We start from the raw sequence: 21,040 nt of genomic DNA, 5'->3' as shown, positions 1-21,040 counted from the left end.
TTAGGTTTCTTGGTAATGTGACATCAGTGGGGTGAACATCTTGGTTTTAAATTCCTTGAGTGGTCACTAAACAAAAAGTGCAGAGAGGTCAGGACAGTACAAAACTTAATACTGGTTCTATTACTACTTTTGTCCTTATTAGCTCCCTAACAGAAAGAAAATGCCACCTCAATCTCAGTGAAGAGCAAGAGAAGAATAGGGCATCTTTCTGAGCTTGTCCTCCATGACAAATTTATAATTTTGGTTTATTTCACCATCCCTTTAGCTATACTGCATTAGACACCAATACTCTTCAGCTGACTTTTGAGGTGAACTGTGCATTATCATAGAATTTTTTAGTTTGGAAAAGACTTTTAAGATCATGAAGTCCAAATTTTAACCCGCTGCTACCCAGTCTACCACTAAACAATGTCCCCAGGTGTCACATTACACCCTTTAAATATCACCAGGGATGATGACTCAACCACTTCCCTGGGCAGCCTATTCCAATGCTTGTTAACATTTTTGGTGAAGGAATTTTTCCTCATATTTAATCTAAACCTCACCTGGTGCAACTTGAGGGCATTTTTCTAGTCCTATTGCTTGTTCCCCAGGAGCAGAGCAACCCCTACCTCAGTACAAATTCCTTTCAGGCAGCTGTAGAGAGCAATAAGATCTCCACTGACCCTCCCTCTGAACTGCTTTTTCACCAAGCAGCTTTCCAGACACTGGCCCAACATCTAGTGCTGCATGGGGTTCCCCAGGGCAGGACTCTGTTGAACCTCTGGCCATGGATCCATCCTGTCCAGATCCCTCTGTAGACCCTTCCTGCTCCCCAGCAGATCAGCCCTCCTGTCCAGCTCAGTGTCACCTACAAACTGATTGTACAGACTGCAGGTACACTTGATCCTCTTGGCCAGATCATTGATAAAGACATTGAACAGGACTGGCCCCAGCTGAGCCTCAGGGAACACCACTGATGACCAGCTGCCAACTGGATGTAACTCCATTCACCCCCTCTCTGGGCCTGGCCATCCAAACAGTTTTATACTCAGCAAAGACTGCTCATAAAATCCATGAGCAGCCACTTTCTCCAGGAAAATGTTGTGGAAAATGTTGTCAAAGGCTTTACTAAAGTCCAGGTAGACACCACCCACAGCTTTTCCTTCATCCACTAAGTGGCCTCACAGAAGGAGACACAGTGGGTCAAGCAAGACCTGCCTCTCATAAACTCATGCCAAATGGGCCTGATCCACCAATGGTTCTGTATGTGCTGTGTGGTGGCACTCAAGATGATCTGCTCTGTGACCTTTGCCAGCACTGAGATCAGAGTGTAGCTCCCCAGATCTTCTTCCCAATCCTTCTTATTGTTGTATATTATACTGTAACTTATTGTTGTATATTATACTGTAACTTAGTGTACTGAAAAGGGCATTTATTTCAAGTTTTATAAGCTCAGCAGAGGAAGACATTATTTTAAAAAAATTGAAGAGTGGTACCAAAAGCATGGCATGTTTCAGGGTTTTGCTCTGGTCCTGTTAGCATTTAGGCACAAATTGTGGTTGATAAACAAGAGCAATCGTGTGTAAGATGAGGGGGTGGTGACACGGAGAGTAGCAAGGCCCATTGCAAGATCAAAGCTGATGTCCTCTCATCCTTGGGGAATTTTGAGGAATTTGAAGTCAGAAATGTGAACATGGGCTTTTTCTCCTGGGTGCCATCAAATTCCTGTTCTGTTTCACTTGACTGAACGGCATACCCACCAGGGACCTCCTATGCTTGTGCCTAATCAGGGGAAAATACAGTGAAAGATGTGACTAGCCATCTGCAGGGAACTGTTTCTGGGCTACAGACAGAAGTACACGTTTGCCTTGGCATAAACTAATTCAGTCCAGGGATTCATCACCCTTCCTGAGGCCCCGCTTCAAAATTCACTGTGATGGATTATGTATGCTATTACCAAAAACATCTGAGAACATGTCTCTGTGGGCTACATTTATCAGCACAAATACAGATATTCTTTGTTAAAATGGATCTTACTCCCAGTCTAGGTAGAAGTAAGGGTGATTACTGCAGCCTCTTGGGTTTTTAGAGGTTTTCATATTGGGATTGCAAAGAAGCTCAGGAATGAAAGTTCTATTGACTTTACTGTTATTGGTGGTGGTGGTATTTTTTTTTTCTTAATATTTTTTTCATCTGAGAAAAGAGGCATAGGCCAGCGACAATAAATATCCAACAACACCTAATGTGAAATGAGCCCAACTCAATCAGTCACATAATGGTTGATGGCTGTTCCAGATAGTGGAAAAAAACCAGGACAGGATCTACCACACACTGGGGACACATATAAAAAGAAAAGAGAGGAAAAAAGCCCCATAGGTGCAGACAATAGGCTGAATTCAAGGGAAGATGGTCTTACTGTGACATAGTTGGGTAAGAGAAAATGTTATGATTGATTGGAAGATTAAGTGATTTGCTGACGTTCTCAAGCAGCAGATCTCCACACAAAGCAGAGGTTTCTGTTTATGCTGTTCTTTGTGCTGAGGATACAGGTGTCTCCTCTGTCAGCATGTGAAATAATACGGCAACACAGCATACAATAAGACTCAAGAAAACTTTTAAGACATGAGTGCAACAGTAAAGAGCTACACTTTTTTATCATGTATTCAAAGTAGATGTCATCTTTGACATCAGCAACATCTTATGCTGCTACACATGTGACCATATTCCACAGAAGTACAGTCATCTCTTTCTGTTTTAAGCCTCTGAAACAGGACTGGGAGATGTAGCAACTTGTAGAATCTCAGCAGTGAGTTTATGAATGATGCATGAAACAAAATCTACCTCCGCCTGACACACAAAGGGAATATCAGACAGGGTTATGGAACCACCCCTGGGCTGGGGTGCTTGGTGTAATATTCAGATCAGGAAAAGCCAGGAAAGTCCACCAACCAAATTACTTTCAAAGTGTATGTGCAAAAGTACAATGAGAAAAAGGAAAGAGATAATGATATTAGGTTGGTTGCATAGTGTTTGTTTCCCTCTTCCTCCTTTTCCCTTGCTACCATTCTCTTTCCCAAAGCAATTTGCTTCACAGATTGGGCAAGAGTAAGCCCTGTTTTCATCACTCGTTAAATACATTCTTTAGAAACTACTTGTAGTGAAATATGCGTAATATATTTCAAGGAAGGTCTTTCACTTAAAAGCAGCATTCCGTGACCTTTTTAATAATCTTCCCATATTGCACATACTAGTAGAGGGATCTAAGAAGCACTGGCAATTATTTCTGTGGTGTAATAAAACTCCTATATTTTCCCCAGATTATTTTGATTTTTCAGATGACAGAACAAGAAACAGTGGCAGTTACCAAACCAGTTCATATGTGTATGTATCTAAAATATGTGGGGTTATTTCTTAAATGATCACCAAATAAAAATGCAAAGTCTAATGAAGTCAAAAGGTCAAAAAATGTCTTTCAACACCACAATGATCTTATACATCACTTGGAGTTCTAAATTTTAAGTCACAGAAGCCTTATCTTCAAAGCAGCAATGGAGGTAGAAAATACACTTGAAAATATTTTCTTTCCTGTTTTACATGTCAGCATAGGCAATATTTGGTTACTAAAATGTCTTTCTGGTTAACAGGCATTTGCAATAGCCTTTAACTAAATTGCTTTTGCCAATGGAAAGATGAGTATGAGGATCAATGCACCTGTCAGTACCAACAAAGACGACAAATCAGCAGGCAAAATAAGTCACCTTCCTACTCTTATGAAAAAGCCAAACACAGTATTTTCTTGATGCTGATGCACCATCAAATATTCCACATCACTGCAATCTGAAAAAAACCCTTTTGCTCCCTTTCCTATACCTCCACACTGAAGATCTTCAGAATGTAAGCGTTAAGACTGATTATTTTCTCCAGCACTTTGTTGAGATGTAAGGTTGAAAAAGATTTTATTTTTTATTAAATTTAGAAAACAACTAGAAAGAAAAAAAATACAGATTTTGGAGTTCTCTTATAACTCTGGTAAGAAGTATCAACTTGAAAAGAAAGCTAAAAACAATTCAGATATATTTGCTCATAGCATAATCTAATTTTGCTAATTGACTAGATCACTTGAGAGGAAATTAGTGACAGAGAAGTGGCACACATCAGCAGGAAGAGAGTTGACAGATCCCATGGAACAAACACAAGAAAGAAACCATTCATGTCCATGAAAATAGGGTCAGAAGGCTGACTGGAATAGCATGTAATGTAGTATCTTCATGACCGTCCTTTTGAGTAACCAAGAGAGTTACAAATTTTAATATATATTTATTATTTGAAGGGATTTGTGGGTCTCCCTTGAGGTTTGCTACTGAGGAGCCAGAGATATTTTGTGAAAATCAGTAGAATTGATGATTTCTGCCCTTTATTGATTATCTGCAAAAGTTCTTGCTTCTGCACACATTATTCAAATTTTAAATGATAGCACTGGCTGTCATTTAAATAATATTTTTTCTTTATGTAATTTTCTAGGAAGAGTATATGTAAAATTAAAATATTTAAAGGGTCTACTTATGAGGACATTCTTGATATATTCATTATATCAACCTGAAAGATTTGGGTCCATTTAATAAGTATTAGTGTGTGGAAAGGTTACAAGAGTTTGTTGAGGATGGTATTATTTGAGAAGCAGAAATGAAATATTGTGAAGTCATATTTACATGCATTATTTCCAAGATCCCATTTCTGCTGTACAGTGCAGAATACAATGAGTGTATCTAACAGTGATCAGGTAGAGCTGTGCCTGGAAATAAATTTTATTGGTAGATAAAAATGGTCCATTCCAGTGCAGAGTCATATCTGAAGATCAGCCCTTCAGTGGGGGCTTGGTACTTATTTGTTTTTCTGAAGTTTTTCCAGGGAAGATCTGCTCATCCCTTTCACTGTGGAATGCCTATCATATTTGAAGTACTGAACAAACACAATTTTAATTCAGAGAAATGAGGGCAAGCCAAAAGACAATCTGAAGGCAGAAAACCTAGGGGCAGCTCCCATATCATAAAGTTCACAGAATGCTCCTCCAAGTCTGTTTTTACTGCCATGGAAAGGTAAGAAAAAGCAGAAGTCCAGCACCCAAACTCAGGCCTTGGGTATTCAACATATTCCCTTGGAGTGATGTAAACTGCACCTTAAGCAGCCCTGCATTTAACACATCTGACACAAGACAGCAAACTAAGACAGCTGCTTCCAACCAGTGTTGGCACTGGTCAGGAGAGAAGAAAGGAGAAGGTGGTGAGATAAAGACAAAAAAAGGTGAGAACAATTAACCTCTGACATACAGTATAATATATTATAGTCATCATCAGCTTAATTGAGGATAGAAGCTGCATCAGGAATATGCTCTAACATGTGCATGAGCTTTGCAAGGTTCATTTGCAAAATGCCATGTATTTGCATTATCTGGGGGTAATTTGCATTTCTGCTCCCCAGTCATTTTCAGACAGGTGAATGTTAATAAGGCTCCTCAGGTGACAAAATATTAGGAAGATTTAGAATGTGGAAAGCCACTTAATGTGGTTAAGGGTAACCACATTTAAGTGCAGGTCATCTAAGAGTTTAAAGGGGGATGCAATTCTCATTGTGTCTTAGGAAAACTTCAGCCATGAGGCCTTCCAGTGGCAGGCACAGGCTAGCACCCAGTCTTGAAGCCTGGAGACCAAAGTCTTTCTAGATCCATCAGTTGCTTCATTTTCTTGGGCATTGTTGTTTTGTCATTTATCCTGGGGACAGGGAAAATGTCTGCACGCAGACTGATTCTGCATCTCAGCATAAGCATAAGCTCTACAAAGTACCTTGCTGACAGACACAAAACACACTTCAGCGAGCAGGGAAGAATGGGTGGTTTGGTTACAGCAAATAGGAGCTGGCAGTAAATGGGAAATATCTAATTAGGTCTATCTGCAGATTCCTTGTCCCTAAAATGGAGCCACTGGAACTTCACTCCATTGTCACACAGCCTCACATCATGGGGGTAAAAGCACAGCAAAATGCCTGGAATCGCTTGAATTCTCCATATTAATAGGGTGACCTGCCATCTGCTGTTCTGCCCACGCTCATGCTCTGCTGCCCCATCCATTCACAAGAGAGGAATGCTTGTGTGGCAGGCAGCTACAGGCAGCTCTATTGTATAGGTCTTTACAAACATTGCACTGTGTTTTCCCAGGCATTTGTAGCTCTGTGTCTAAACACATAGATTTTCTGTGTGGTTTTGTTTCTTGGTTTGTTGTTGTTGTTGTTGTGGTTTTGTTTTGTTTTGTTTTTACCTCAAGGAAAAAAATCTCACAGCTTAAGGAGTGTTTTTCAAAACTTAGAGATACACATGCACACATGCATAATATTTTAATATAGACTTATAGGCATATCTACATGTGTATAAAAGTAAAATTACAGAGAGATGGGCTGAATATCAATTTTGGAGATAAATTGTGATGTAATTGAGTCTAGATAGAGACTTTTGCGGCAATTAGATATTATTTTTGGTGACAAAACTGCCTTGGGAAGTTCCTCATCACTGCCCTGACCCAGCTGCTGCCCCTCTACTGCAGCTTGCTGTCTCCTTGAAGAACGCAATGCAATTGTGGAACACTCTGTGCCTCAGACCCTTGATACAATCCGGGGCAAAAAGAAAAACAGCAGGAAAAAAAGGCTTTTGTTCTTTTTTTTTGTTTGTTTGTTTGCTTTTCAACACAGATCTCCCTAATCTGGTCCATGAAATGATCCCACAAGCAGTTGTGCTGGCACATCTGAATGAGTGTGGGAGCAGGCATAAAGGGCTTAAGGGCAGTGGAGGAAGGGCAGCTCATTTTGCCACCAAGGAATACATAGCATGTAACTAATCCCAACAGCTCTCAGCAACAATGAACCAGAACTTTAGACCTTCTAAACTATAACTGTATTGGGTTCATGTATTTGCCTCTTTATATATTCTAGGTGTGGGGGTGTACTTTTTAAATAAAATATTCTCTTTTGTTTTTTCTCTAAGACTTACTGACAAGAGACTATTCATTTCTTCCAAAATAGAGTGTCAGACAGTGAAATGCAGATTTAAGCTATTTTTTTTTAGTGTAACATCTTGCCAGTGAAATAAACAACCAGCATGTATTTCCAGTTGGTGCTCAATTCTTCCTCACATTTCAGTCAGCTCTTGTCCATTATTATATGAGCTCTATTGTTACAGTTAAATGTATATAGATCACTGGATGTTTGTTCCTCGATGAAGCAATTTTTTCCCCTAGTATAAATAATTGTGGGCATTTTATTTATGAAAAGCTCAGTACTGAACATGCTTATGCAGGTCCAGCAAATAATATAAGTGTGTACTTAACCTCAGGGGTATAATTTCTGCTGCACTCATCAGGGACAATATTTACCTGCTGAGAGCAAAGCATGGTCTCACTGGATTACAGCCAGCATGCTCAGAACTTCCCAAAACTGAGCTCATAGCTAATTGAAGTTACTACATGTGACTGCATGAAGTTACCACTGAAGTTACCTCAGTAGGAGTTAGTCACCTGAACACCATTGGAGATCTGGTCTTAAGGACTCTTTGGAATCCTACTGATCCCTTTTTCTCAGTCATGTTTTATTTCAGTGTATACACAGCTGCATGCTATTTATGCTTCCAGGACAATCCTTTTAACAGTTTTAAATTGGTTTCCTTATCATTTATGGTGTCTGTAATTTTTTTTCTAGTATGAAAGCAAACAGGTGCCTCTGTCTAACCTTCTTTGTTCTAGTCAGTACTGGATACATTTATGCTGTGTCATAATTTATTTGCTCCTTTCTAAAACAGTCACCTTTATAATCACCATGCACACAGGAGACATCTTGCTATTCCTCTGATACTTTTTTTGTCCTTCTCTGGATCCATTTGCTTTGCCCTTTTTGAAGTGCTGCGCCCAGAATTGTAAGCAGTATTCAAGGTGACTGTAAACTCTCAGTTTACATAATGAGACATTCTTAGAAGCATTCCTTTACTTTCTTAAGATAGACTTTATATTTTATTTAAATCTCGGCTTCCATCAACAGGTAGTTTTCATCAAGGAGATTATGATGAAGGCTTCTTTATATTTTTTCTGCCATGTGGAGCTCATAAGTCTTCCTGCAGATCAGTATTTTGCTGTCAGTTTGCTTCCATTCAAATTCCTTGACTACTAACATTTTGTCTTGGATTTCAATGTCTCTTTCTCAGGCTCTTCTCAACCCAAAGGTTCAAACATGGGGAAACATCGGTACTCATCCACACACCAAATCATGGCTGAATTACCATTTAATTTATCCTTCCCTTACCTGTTCCCCAGCACAGTTAAGGGCATTCTCCACACAGCCTTCCAGCTGACAGTCCCATTGAATGTACAGGTAGGCAATTCCTCTTGCCTTTCCATGCCTACAAATGCATATGAATAAGCAAGAAAACAAGCTGAAGTCCTACACATGCAGATCTCCACGTGCCCAGGATGCAACTTCTTGCTTCAGCAGCAAGTTCCTCTACCCAGGAGTGAGGGGCCCCATTGTCCACAGCTTGGTACAGACTGTGTCCCTAAGACAGTTCATTCTTTTTTTCTTGTAACTATGGTATTTTGCATTGTTCACAAGCTTTGCTTTATCCTCCTTTGCTTCTTTACACAAGCATTGATGAATTTGCTGCATCCTTCCAGTCAAAGATATGGGTTTCTTAAATTTATTTTGCAAGTCAACCCCTCCCTGAGCTGAAAACAAACTGCTTACTACAGTCTATGCTGCTGACAACTTTGCAATTCCTAATTAATTCTATAACACTTCTTTCTCAGCCCACAACCGCATAGCTGCCTTTATGGTCTCCCAAGGGGCCTTGTCAGGAAATCTACAGCAGGTGGGAGAGCTCATGTGTCATCTCCTACAAATGAAGGCTGAGAGACTACTTACCCAAGCCCGGGCACGGATAAGCACCCTAAAATTAGCTGGGCATTTGGTGGCAGCAGCTGTAGGGAGCAATGCACTGCAAAATGTAGAAACAGATGGCATTGCAGAAAACATGGATATTGTGTTTATTGTCTGATGGGAGGCCTCTCTGCCTCCCTCCTCTAAACTCTTCACAGAGCATTTGGGGGATAAAATGGTATTCCCTTTCTGCTTCCCTTTCTACTGCATCTGTAGCCAGCTTCTCTGGAGTTTCCATCCATTCAGAGTTGGCACTTGGTCATTCCTACAGCTTCTCTTCTACTTTTGACCTTATATTAGAGTGCTCTTCTTTTATATTTTTTGCATGACCCTCATTTCAGATGGTAGCAATAAATATAAAAATATGGTTCCTAGAGCGTGTTGACATTCGTGAGGGGGGGGCAAGTGTACATATTAGCATTTACTTCAAAGCCATCAAAGGAAAAAATTTAAAAATTATACTGAAGGATGTGTATGGATGCATGTTTTACAAAAAAAAAAAAAAAAAAAAAAAAAAAAAAAAAAAAAAAAAAAAAAAAAAAAGCCAGAATGTATAGAAAAAAGGGGGGAGGGGGTTTATATTTTTTATTTTTTTTTTCTCAGAAGGGAACCAGAAATGGCAGACCAGTAAAATTTTGACAAACTTCTGGCAAAGTTTCCAGATACTTCTTTCAAAGTCAAGTCAAGGAATTTTTTGCAGCTTAGTTGAATTTTAGGGACATTAAGTTCAAAGAGATTTCCTCAGCACAAGTTCCCTGAGCTCTGCCATGTACAGATGGCTCCAGACCTGGGACACCCACTGATTTTCTTACTGAAGCAGTAGTAGTATTACACTGCATTTCTTGGGGAGCGGGAGGAAATGAAAATTGAAAATTTGACTAATAAAACTACAAATTTCAGAGTTTAAGTGAGAGTATCAGTGTGTCTCAAGGTGTAAGAGGGTGTAGTATCCACTGAGTTAAGTGTTCCCTGGCCTCTAGAACATGTGGGAATAGATTGCTGTTTCAAACGCCCCAGATTAGCTGATCCATCCCTACAGGGTGAGCTGGCACAACCTGCAGGGAGACCAGTGATATGTAGGTATTTACACCCAAGGCCTAACACAAACACACAAAACCAGAGCAAAACACCTGTCACCTCCATACAGCTCGTGGTTTTCCTTCACCAGCACCAGAGCCATTCCTCTCCTCAAGAAGAACATCAGCAGCTAAATCTTCTCTTGGGCCTTCTACACCTCCACTCTACTGCTCTATACCTTCCCCTTCTCACTTCTCCTTTCATACTGGTCTTCTCCTCACCCTTTCTTAGTGTCCCTCCATGCCATGGTTTTATGAAGTCATTCTGGCCTTTGATTTTGCTTTGTTGGTGCTGATGAAGCTCTTCCAGTCTGGCAGACATATTGTCCTTCCAAAAATGCTGCTTCCCAGCTTCTTTATTTACCCTCTTCCCTTTCAGGACCTCCTTCCTGTGAAGGGCAGAAGTTAATTAGATCTACCCATGAGGGAGCCACCCTGGAACAGGGACACTCAGAAGCAACCTGGCAGGAAAAGAGTGGGTGACAAAGGGCAGCAGAAGACCATTACTCTTTGTTTCTCCACCTCCAGTGCTGCCCATTGGTTCACAAAGGTCAGCAGAGACTGCAAATGGATGACTTACCTATGTGTTTGTAAGTCCTCAAAATCTTTTTTTATTTTCAACTGTAAGTTCTTGGGTTTGGCAACAAATTAAATAAAATTTTCTCACCTGAGTCTACTTTGCCCAGACACCTTCTAAATCCACTCTGCCCACGGGACCTTCAGTCTACAAATGCAAGTATATTTGGACAAAGAGAGGGGGTGCATTCTTATGCTCCATGACACAGCTTTCCCTAACTACTTTTGCCCTATAATAGCTAAGGATGTAAGCCCTGTGCACTTGCAGACTAGATGACAAACTTGTGTTCACATACTCCTGACAAACACAAGCCACAAAATCCCCAGGCATTCACCAGCCTGCTGAACATTGTTCTGACCTTCACTCTGACATGGGATAGAGTGGCTGGGGGCAGAAAGAGTTGCTGATCTGTGATTGCTTTTGAGGCAGTGAATCACAGTCATGTTATCCCAGAACAACAGGACTGTGTGTCTTCCAAATCACTGAAAATTTCAATTTCAGCCCATGAGTGGCATTGTATGACCTGTTTTGACAAGAACTTCTATTTTTCATCAACTGAAAGTAACTGAACTTTATCTAATCTTTAGACACTTTGCAGTCTTTTTTATGTTTCTACAATCTTTTCTTGTTAATTAAAATCTGAAGATGAGATTTATGTTACATCTTCAGCCTACAAGCATTGCCATGTGTGACAATGTTTGTAAACCAGCACGGCCCGTAGGAACCACAATGGTGAGGCACTGTTTTCTTGTGGAAAGAAAATCTATCAGAATTTGGGGCGCCAATTTATAAGTGTTTTCCTTTTGTTTAATTTTGGAGAAAAATCAAGGACTGTTGTTTCACAAAAGGTGTTAGGGGTGATCTTGTTTGCCTGTGTTCCAGCAGCTATAAAGTAGAAATTTACAAGGTTCCCAACTTCTGTCAGAGTATACAATGAATGGAGAAGAAATATACTAAAATTTGTAAGTATAGGCATACCTTAAGGAATTGGATATCAAGGTATAAATGCTTTCTGTTCCTTAGGAAAAAAATATTGCAATCACAGGCTGCAGGAACTCATAGTTCTTCTGAAAAAAAAATCCACTTTTTGGCTATAAAATATGTATTATTCATTTTGCCCAGGTTAACTTTATTTTTCTTTTAAAGGAGCCTGGACACCTTAAACTGGCATTTGTGAATTTAGTGTAAATCTTTGCAATATTAACCAGGTGACAAGTTGGCTGCACAAAATGAGAAATATGACCTGTGGAATAGCCCATTTAAACAGAAGCATGAATTAGGATTCAGTCTATTTTCAAGCACTAAATAAGGTGCTCAGACATCTTTGCACTGCACTTTATCCCAGTGCCAGAGTAGTTCTTGAGTTACAAATTACTTTTTTCCTCCACCTCTTTCTTAAGAAATTAATTTTAAAATTAGTAGTACTAAGTAAAAATTTCCTGAGGATAATCACTTAAATACAAAATTGAATTAGGGCTGGCTATGTTCTAACCCACTTTGCCTTTGTCTTTCACTTGCCTCTAAGCAAGTAAATTTTGCTAACATAAGTGCTGAATAAAAGTTTTGGAATTGACAGTGGAGACAGCGTATTTTAGGACATTCAATGCTGTTTACACAGAAAGTGTCTGACCTTCCAAAATCCTTTCACACATCCTTAGTGCAGAGTCCAGGCGATGATGCAGGAAATGTTTTGGCCACACCTTCTGATAACTGGGAGTACAGATGCAGCCATATTACATTGCAGAGAGGTAAATGTTCATTGCAAAGTTAATTTGGGGAATTAGCATGGGGAAGGATAAGCAGAAAAAGCAGTCAGGTTGAAAAGCCAGAGCCTGTCACTGTCTCTACTAGTGATGCACTTGTGTTATTGCTTCTGTGTCTTATATTACTGTTAATAAAGGCTGCAGAAAAGTGGGGCTGCTCCATTGCAGTGAAATACTGGAGAACTTGTCTGTCTTTTTGAACAAACTGCTGGAATATAGCCATCAATTTAGTGGTTTAGAATTGTAGATATTTCTCAAAAGGGGCACTCTTGGTGCACCAAGAATTTAGTCAAAGGGTGGGAAAATGACATGGACTCCAACGAATTCAATTGCAGCTCTTCCTTTGTGGTAATAAACTTGTATCTCTCTCACATTAAAAAAAAAAAATCTTTTTTTCTAAACATTAGGTGGATCTCTGCCTCCCTACAGAAACAACAAAACAAAGTAATTTTTTTTTTTTTTTTAAATTACATGGTAGGGCATTACTGGTTTTGAGTGGGGGCAACTGTGAAACAACACGAGGAGAAACCCACACCCCTTTCTTTTTTTCCTAGAAACACTGCCCTGAAAAAAAATCAAGAGCTTGAAGCTGAATATTGACCTACTTTGAACTATGAGCAAATGCTTTTCCTCCCAGTGTTTAATTCTTTCAACATTAAGGGCCATAGGAGTAGAAAGGTGTTACCTAAAAGATACCCAGCTCTCTCATCCATTTTTACTCCTAACACAGAGCTCTGAGGCTCATGAACTTTGGCAAACATGTGAAGTCAAAAGGGTCTCTCCCTATACTAGCTGCAAAGAGGACGTAAATGAGGATGGGCAAAGGATGTCAGATATCAAATGGTAAGTGAGAGCAATAACAGTGAATGGGTGAAATTATCCACCCAAGCAGCTAAGACTAGAAAGATTCCTAGGGAAATACTGAACAAGCCAGGCAGACTATTTCAGTGCATATCAGCACAAGAGAAAAAAAGTCTCCAGTGGAGAAAAATTGAAAATCTGAACTCACACTGTGAAGGAGAATAGGATTAACAAAATTCATTCACTTTTGAATTTATAGAGTGAATAAAATGAATGTTCCAATCAAAACATTAGAAGATTGTTGCACCCAGATGAAAACTCTCCACTTGGTCATCATGTGTTCCCAACAGCTGTCAAAAGAAGGTAAGTCATCTGATTACTTTGTAACAGCCTTTCAAATATATTTCATATTGATGTTGGAACATCCTGCAGAAAAAATAATTTCTATTAGATTTACAAATGATTTTTAAAATGAGGTGAGTATGGCAGTGATAGCACAAACTAGAGCAGCTATAATCTCCATGAAGTGTGCAGAGGAACACCAGGCAAGGAAAAATCTGTGCATGGCACAAGAGCAAATGCAAAGGCTGATATAAGATTGCACAGTAAGCTCTGTTTAAAAGGAAATTGTGTGATAGCAGATCAAGGAAACAAATGCACACTTGTATTCAAGAAAGGAATGAGCTTAAGCAAAAGTCCCCAACAAATCTCAGAGCTGTGAGCAGCTAACAAAATCCTCCTAGATAACAGCTTTGAAGAAAAATAGTTTTACAGGAAAGGTACTGGGCTGAGCCTCAGGAGGTTTGTGTCCCCATTGCTACGCTGCTGCACATGTTCTTTGGGACTCTGGAGGGGAAAAAAGATTCAGCAAAGCTTTCCTTTACAGAATGGAGAGAATATTTCCATTCCTTGACATCCTTTGCCTTATGTATTTATGAGGTATGAACATCTTTGCATTCTGTCTCAGCGAAACCTTCCAGAATTTATTGCGGAAAACAACATTCAAGGGACCCCTTATAGAAGAAAGTGTGTACCAAGAGAACCATTCTGAAAACCTGCAGATTCAGAAGGAGAATATGAGGCTATGAATACCACTTACACAGAGGATGTCTTTCATGAAATTACAGGGAAGCTGAATCCACTCTCTTCCTTTCATGTCACTTTAGGTACTTCAATGCTCCACAGTTTGCCAGCAGGCAAAGCTTGCAACCAAAATGGGGTTTCTTGAAGCCAATCAGCACACATTTAAACAAAGAGACCAAATTCAACCTTTGACCTTGCTGTGGGCAGACTGAAAGACATCCCATGGTCCATTACAGCCCAATTGATGCAGTGACTATAGCACTATGAAAGGTCCAAATTAATGACAAGATTTCTGTCCAGCACATGGCACAATTAAAGTCTGATCTTATGACATGGTCTGAGACGAACAGCATAGCACCTGCGAAAGTAGCAGGTCCAGCTCCCCTCCTGAATATCTCCATCCATCCTGCTCCTAGCCATGCTCCCACTGCTCACTTTGAGATGACTTTCATACTCATGTAAGTCACACAGCAAGACACAGCAGCCAAATCAGATGGCAAAAAAAAAGGACAAGACAAAGCAGTTTCATTTGAGATCAGATGAGTTGTGGTTATGGAATCAGGAACCAGGCTGTGGTGAGAGACGAGAAGAGGGAAAACGGAGGACGGGGAAAAGAGGAGTCAGAGGAAAAGTTACCACAGTTTCCCCCTTTAGTCACTGGTGAACTTTTTCCATTATTTACTGATTGTCCTCAAGTCCTTCCTCTCCCTGGCTGGAATGTGGGATAATGCTTGGTAGGAAAACAAACCTTTCTTTGGTTCAGCAGAATGTGTTGGTTTCTCAGCTACCACCGGCTACTTGCTCTATTTTCTTCATTGTTTGCAAATGGCACCAGTTAGTGCTAACACAAAAGAACAGCCCTGTGGGCAGCACCACCGTAGCCTTGCAAAGCCCCAGCAGAAGGGCTGGGACCACTTTTGCTGTGGGATGGCAAACTGGTGCCTCCACCTGCCTCTCCTACCCTCCAGCTGTCCACCCCAAAGCCTCAGAGAACATTCCTGTCCCTCAGTGGTACCCACTTCACAGTCCTACATGTTGATCTGATTCTCCAGAGAGGAAAGTTTGGAAAGATTGCTGGAGGGGACTGGTGTGGCAACACATGGCTCTTTCTATTTTGGGGTGAAAGCCTCTGGTGGATAGGAGATAATAACAGCGGGGGCAGTAATGCCTTCTGTGGCCAAAAGGTTTTTCACACTGAATGAGTGAGATCTCTTTGGGATATAAGGACAGGGTTGCTGCTTGGGCAAGTCATTCCTTCAAAACAGATAGGCAGTTCATTTGTGCCAAGAAAACCTGCTAATGTGACTTTTCAAAGTTTTTCCCTCCTATAAGATCAACTCAGAGAAGAGTTCATCAAGCCCACAGCTGAATTTATTTTCTCTGGATGAATGGCTACCCTAAATTGTTTGTGAGGTGCAGTTTAAGAGAGTTGGTAATAGGTTTGCCAAAGTCTTCTTTCTAGAATTGATATTAGCTTGTGCTCATAACAGCATTTCAAAGCATCGTGTACTGAAGCCCTGACCATATGGGCCAGGAAATGGCAATGTGATTAGCATTTCTCCTCTGCTGTCCCCCAGTATGCTACCCTGTGGCTATTACAGCCATCTATTTTGCATTCTGGCTCCCCTGTGATATCGACAATAAACAGTAAACAGTGCACTTGGTAATAACTTCTCCAAAGGAAAAAAAAAAAAACAACAAACAACCCCTAGCAAAAAAGCATAATGTAGACACACTCTGTAGGAGTTTCCAAGATGGTTTGCAGCAGCTACCCAGGCATCAATGCCAAACAAAATTATCTGAGTGGTAGAAATAGGTCCCCAAACAGCTGCCACCAGCTGTAGCAGGCCAAGATAGAAATAATGAAAGGAAGATTTTTTTTCCCTGTGCATTACAAGAAATGGAAGCAGAAATACATAAACTATCTGCATCTTCTAAAGACTCTTTTGTTACACATAGTCTTTATAGAAATTTACATATGTCACCATCTGCTGGCACCCTTCATTACTGCATCTCAATGTAATGTTACTCTACAAGAAGATGATTCATAAAATTCCAATGACTGTGTTTAGAAAAGAGTGGATTGAAGATGCCAGTGTAATGAAAATGGCCAAACTGGGGTGAAACCATCAGAGCCAGAGATTAGTTTGCAGAAATTCAGCCCATATTTTCTCCGGGAGAACCACATAAGAGGTTTTAGAAAGCCATGCCTGAGAAAAGGAAGAGGAATGGTTATGCAGTGTAGCTTGCTACAAAATGATAGAGGGATTTGTTTGATTGTTTGTTATGGATGAGAGAAGGAGAAGGTCTTCAGGCAGCCAGGGATGAAGAAACACTTTAATCAGTTTGCTGTCCAGTTGCTAGGACCCTATCTCTTGTCTTTCCATCCTTTTTGCTTTACATCTACCTGAGTTCTTGTCCAAATTCCAATCCTGCAGTCACCAATTTCAAATTTTTTACAGCAATCTTCTTTGGCTTCTTTTGAAGGATGGCTGGAATCTCCACTTGGTAACTCTTGTGGTAAATCTGTTGGTAAATCTGCCTAGTAATGCTTTCTTTGTCCAGAGACAAAATTCTTCACATGGATCACTGTAATGCTCACAGGTTAACACTGTGTAATGGTGAATCCAGGGAGATTTACAGGTTTAATATGAAATAATCTTCCAGAAATTAATCTCTGAGTGAAAATATAATAAAAAAAAAATAAACCTGCCACTTGACAGATTTGTTCTACTGCATATATGGGTTTGGTATGTCCATCTACCTCAGGGCTTCTTTTCAAAGCAAAAAAGTTGCATTTTGAACTGCAGGGAAGTGATGGGGCACCCAGTGAGGATCAGCTGGGTAATATTTCCTTCCAGCTAAATTTACTCAAGCCTTAACTTCAAGGGGGAAATGGTGTTGGTCAAGGTGAATTTACCTTGGAGAGGAACTGGAATGTTATTTTCATTATGCTTCTTCTTTGGGATAGAAAACACTTCCCAGATCAAGAGAAAAAGACCCGTTTTTTAACAATGAAGACCAGACACCAGAGAAGCATGAAAAAAAGTGAACAGCTGAATGGAAATCTCCGAGGACAAAGTGTCAGAAATATACCACAGTTGCTTGGTTTTGTCACCTTTCTCATTACCTCTGAAATGAGCAACAAGGTGTCTCTCAGTAATAAAAAAGGAGTTTGGAGATTATTTTTTGGTGAGTGTGGTTTTGATGGAATTTCCACCCTTACACACCAGGCTGGAAATCATCTGCTAAAAAATTAAACTTCAAATTGTAATAAATATGGTATATTAATTCATGGTTTTGGTGTATGTAGAATGTAAATATGTTCCATAAAATAAAAATGCAAGCAGGTCAGGCACGAAAACAACTAATCTCAGGACGAGAAATACCCAGGGGCTGCTATTCAGAGAAGGACAACGCCTTGCCGGGAATTGGGACTCTGCTATTGACATCAGAATGAAAGGCAAATCAAGATCGAAATCAGTCCCCCAGGGGCAGCAGAACTGTGAAACACCCAAACATCACCAAAAATACCATCGGGGGACACCTTTCATTCAGGACTTCATCTCCCATTCGTACAAAGGAGGGAAGAAATTAACACCAATCTCTTTGCAGGGAAATCCCATTCAGCAGGCTGGACGACTGAGATGAATTTGAAAAGCCACCTGGAACACAAAAAACTGTGGGGAAATCCTCTACTGTGGGCCAAAAATCTGTATAAAACAAGCACCCCGAAACAGACCAATTCATGAATGTGGGGGTTATGGTGCCATAGAGGCTGTAACTGGTTCACCCAGTGTCGATCCCGGGCATCAACACTGTGCTTTCGATTGTTGGTTTTGCCTAAAATTCTGTCTTGTAATTCTTTAATTAATAAAATTCTATTTTATTAATTGGAATTGAATTGGCATTTATAACAAAATCATCACTTTACTTTAATCATCAGTTTAGACATTAGTCTATTAGTCTTTATCCAGGTTTCATTTTATATATTTTACATGATTTGTGTTACTTCACTTTTTTGTGTGTGTGTTTTTTTTTTAACATTCAGGGGACATGTTTAAACTTCAGATAAGATTTGAAGAGTTAAATTCTGTACTTTATTTTAAGGAAAAAGTCACGTTCCAGAAACAGTTTTATCTAGAAAAGAATTTGAATTTTTTCCATAGCTTATCATGTTTCTGTTGTATTCAGGCAAAATGTCATACATTGGCATCTATAGGGGAGCTATTGTCAGTGACTTTTACATCATCTTGAAAAAGCGGTAAAAAGGGCTTTTTTTCCCATTTGCTCATGGAAAGAAGAGAGGAAACAACTCTGAACTCTTTCATTAGCAGTTGAATCTTCACTTACTTCTTAACAACAGTCCTTCCCAGAGCAGGTAACAAGCATCTCAGTCAAGGAAACAAACCTAAATAAAAAAACAAATAATAAAAAAAAGAGCTGAGAAAACTTTAACATAAAGCTGCATTGTTTGTGGCATTAAAATACACAGGCTTTTGCAAGCTCAAATATTTTGCTTTTTCTCCATGAGTCCCTTCACACAGGACAACATAACCGTGAGCGCTCCACTGTTCAAAACCAAAATTAAGACCAGTTTGCACAGTGCTGTAGATTAAACAAGAGAAAATGTTAGGCAATTAAGTGCTAATGATTCAAGCTGGGTGCTTATGTTTTGTATTACTTGCCTAATAATGTTAGCATTTAAATGGTCAGCTTTGAAGTTAACAAACAGCCCATTAAGATGCAACCAGGGAGTTGTGGGCTCTTTGGGTGCTATTGTTTCAGTCTGGCTAGCTGCAGACTCAACAAAACAGCAGCAATGGGATTTACTTAGTGAAGACTATTCTTGCAATTGGAAGGGCTAGAAATTGTTGTGGGGTTTTTATGTGTGTGTGTGTTTTGTTTTTTGTTGGTTTTGTTTTGTTTTGGTTTGGGGTTTTCTTTGGTTTTTATTTTTTTAGTGAAAGCTTGTATTATTGAGAACACAGCATGTGGGAAAAACTTAAATCTACTAATTTTCTTCTGAGTCCTGGGATTTCCATTGTCCCTGCTGACAGCTTAAATACAAATCAGTTGGTTCCCAAGCTCTGTACAGTGATCATCCTGCTGCAGCCATCAAAATTCTGCCAGATTGCTGACTCTGAGCTAGTGTTTCTGGATACTTGCAGGGGTTAATATAAAAATGTACTTCTGGCAGTAAAAGTTAAAGTAGGTTCAGGGATGAGAATTGCATCACACGATGAGAGATCCTCAAAGCAGCGGCTACTTAAAGGACAGAAATAATTGTCAATGGAACAGAATATTATCTAGGATAATGGGCTCCTGCAGATGCAAGAACAGCAAGGCAAAAACGAGGCATTTATGGAAAATAAATGGCATGGTGCAGCTCAGGTTCGTTCTTCTTCAAAGTGCACAACATTGATCCTGTAGCAACGGTCTCTTATTCCAAATCATTGATGTAGACTTAATTATTTTATGTAATAGAGGTTGATGTGGGAGTTACTTACTGTGCCTCTGTAGACCTATTGCATTAGGATTGCCTCTGAAGAGAAAAGCACTGTGGATTTCAGTGCCTGGATTTCATCAAGCGTTTTGTTATCCCCACTGTGACTGCTATTCCCAGTGCTTTCCATGTGGTGTTAACCAAGGAGAGCTAGTTTTCTGCTGTCAAAAGGCAAGTGCTGTGACAGTTTGATGTTTCCTGGTGGCAACTGTAAATATTGACATTTTAGTCAACAACAATTGATGCAACACATTAAATGTAATGGGGCTTTTTCACTGAATTTAAAGTGAATAATTTCAGGCCCTGTTTGGTGCATTAGGAGGAACAGAACTGTTCTCAAACTGGCTTTGTTTTCTGATGTACTCAACATGATGTATAAATGCCAGAACAACCTCCTAGTAAAACTGTATTACTTCTTGGTTTTGATCTTTTGTAGCCTGCTAAAGGGCTTATTAAAAATGCCACAAAATATGTACTGCTAGCTCTCACATCTTAATTGAAGAAATAGGTGGTCTGGACATTTAACAGAGACTTCTGTGTGTCAGAAATATGAAATAGTGAACTAGTTCTTAGTCAGAAACATAAACCAGGTGCACTAAAACAATGCATTTCAGTTATTCACTTGCTATCTCCATGGTCATTATGTCATTTCTGTAATTTATCATAGGGTTTTTTTTTTCTGAGAAATGTTAAATACAACATAGCTATTTATTTTCATCTACTGTTCCATCCTGGGTTAACTTAGAGAGACTAGCCTTTAAAAGATAATTCTACATTTTGCCACCCACACATGACATGACCAGCAAAATGATGGTCATTTTAATGCTGTGTGGGCTGTGTGTAACTGTACAAAAGAGCACAGATTTGGTGCTCAGTGTTTTATGCAGAAATTGAATGCAAAATCTTATCAGGTTGTATTAAAAAAAAAAAACAAACAAAAAACATGCAGACAAAAAAAAAAAAAAAAAATTCCAGAATTCCATAATGATATAGGTAAAGGGAGATCAATAGTATGATTAAAGTCCTAGGATCCCACTGGGTTTTTTCCAAGTGTCTACAGCCGTTATAGTGAATGCCTGATGATTTTTCAACTAGCACAGTTTTAATTTGTTATGTGACTGAGGGAGTCATGCAAAGCCTGCCTTTCCTTCTGATGCCTTTTTTTTCTACAATGGCATTAACAGCACACGGTCAGCTCTGTGACCTTGTTCTAGGACAGTCAACAAAGCACCCACCTCTGTCAAATCTTTACAGAAGATCATAGTGGAGATTATGCCATCTGCAT

This window comes from Prinia subflava, chromosome 1 (assembly GCF_021018805.1).
Source record: "Prinia subflava isolate CZ2003 ecotype Zambia chromosome 1, Cam_Psub_1.2, whole genome shotgun sequence".
NCBI classification, from domain to species: domain Eukaryota; kingdom Metazoa; phylum Chordata; class Aves; order Passeriformes; family Cisticolidae; genus Prinia; species Prinia subflava.
This window is presented reverse-complemented; position numbering follows the sequence as displayed.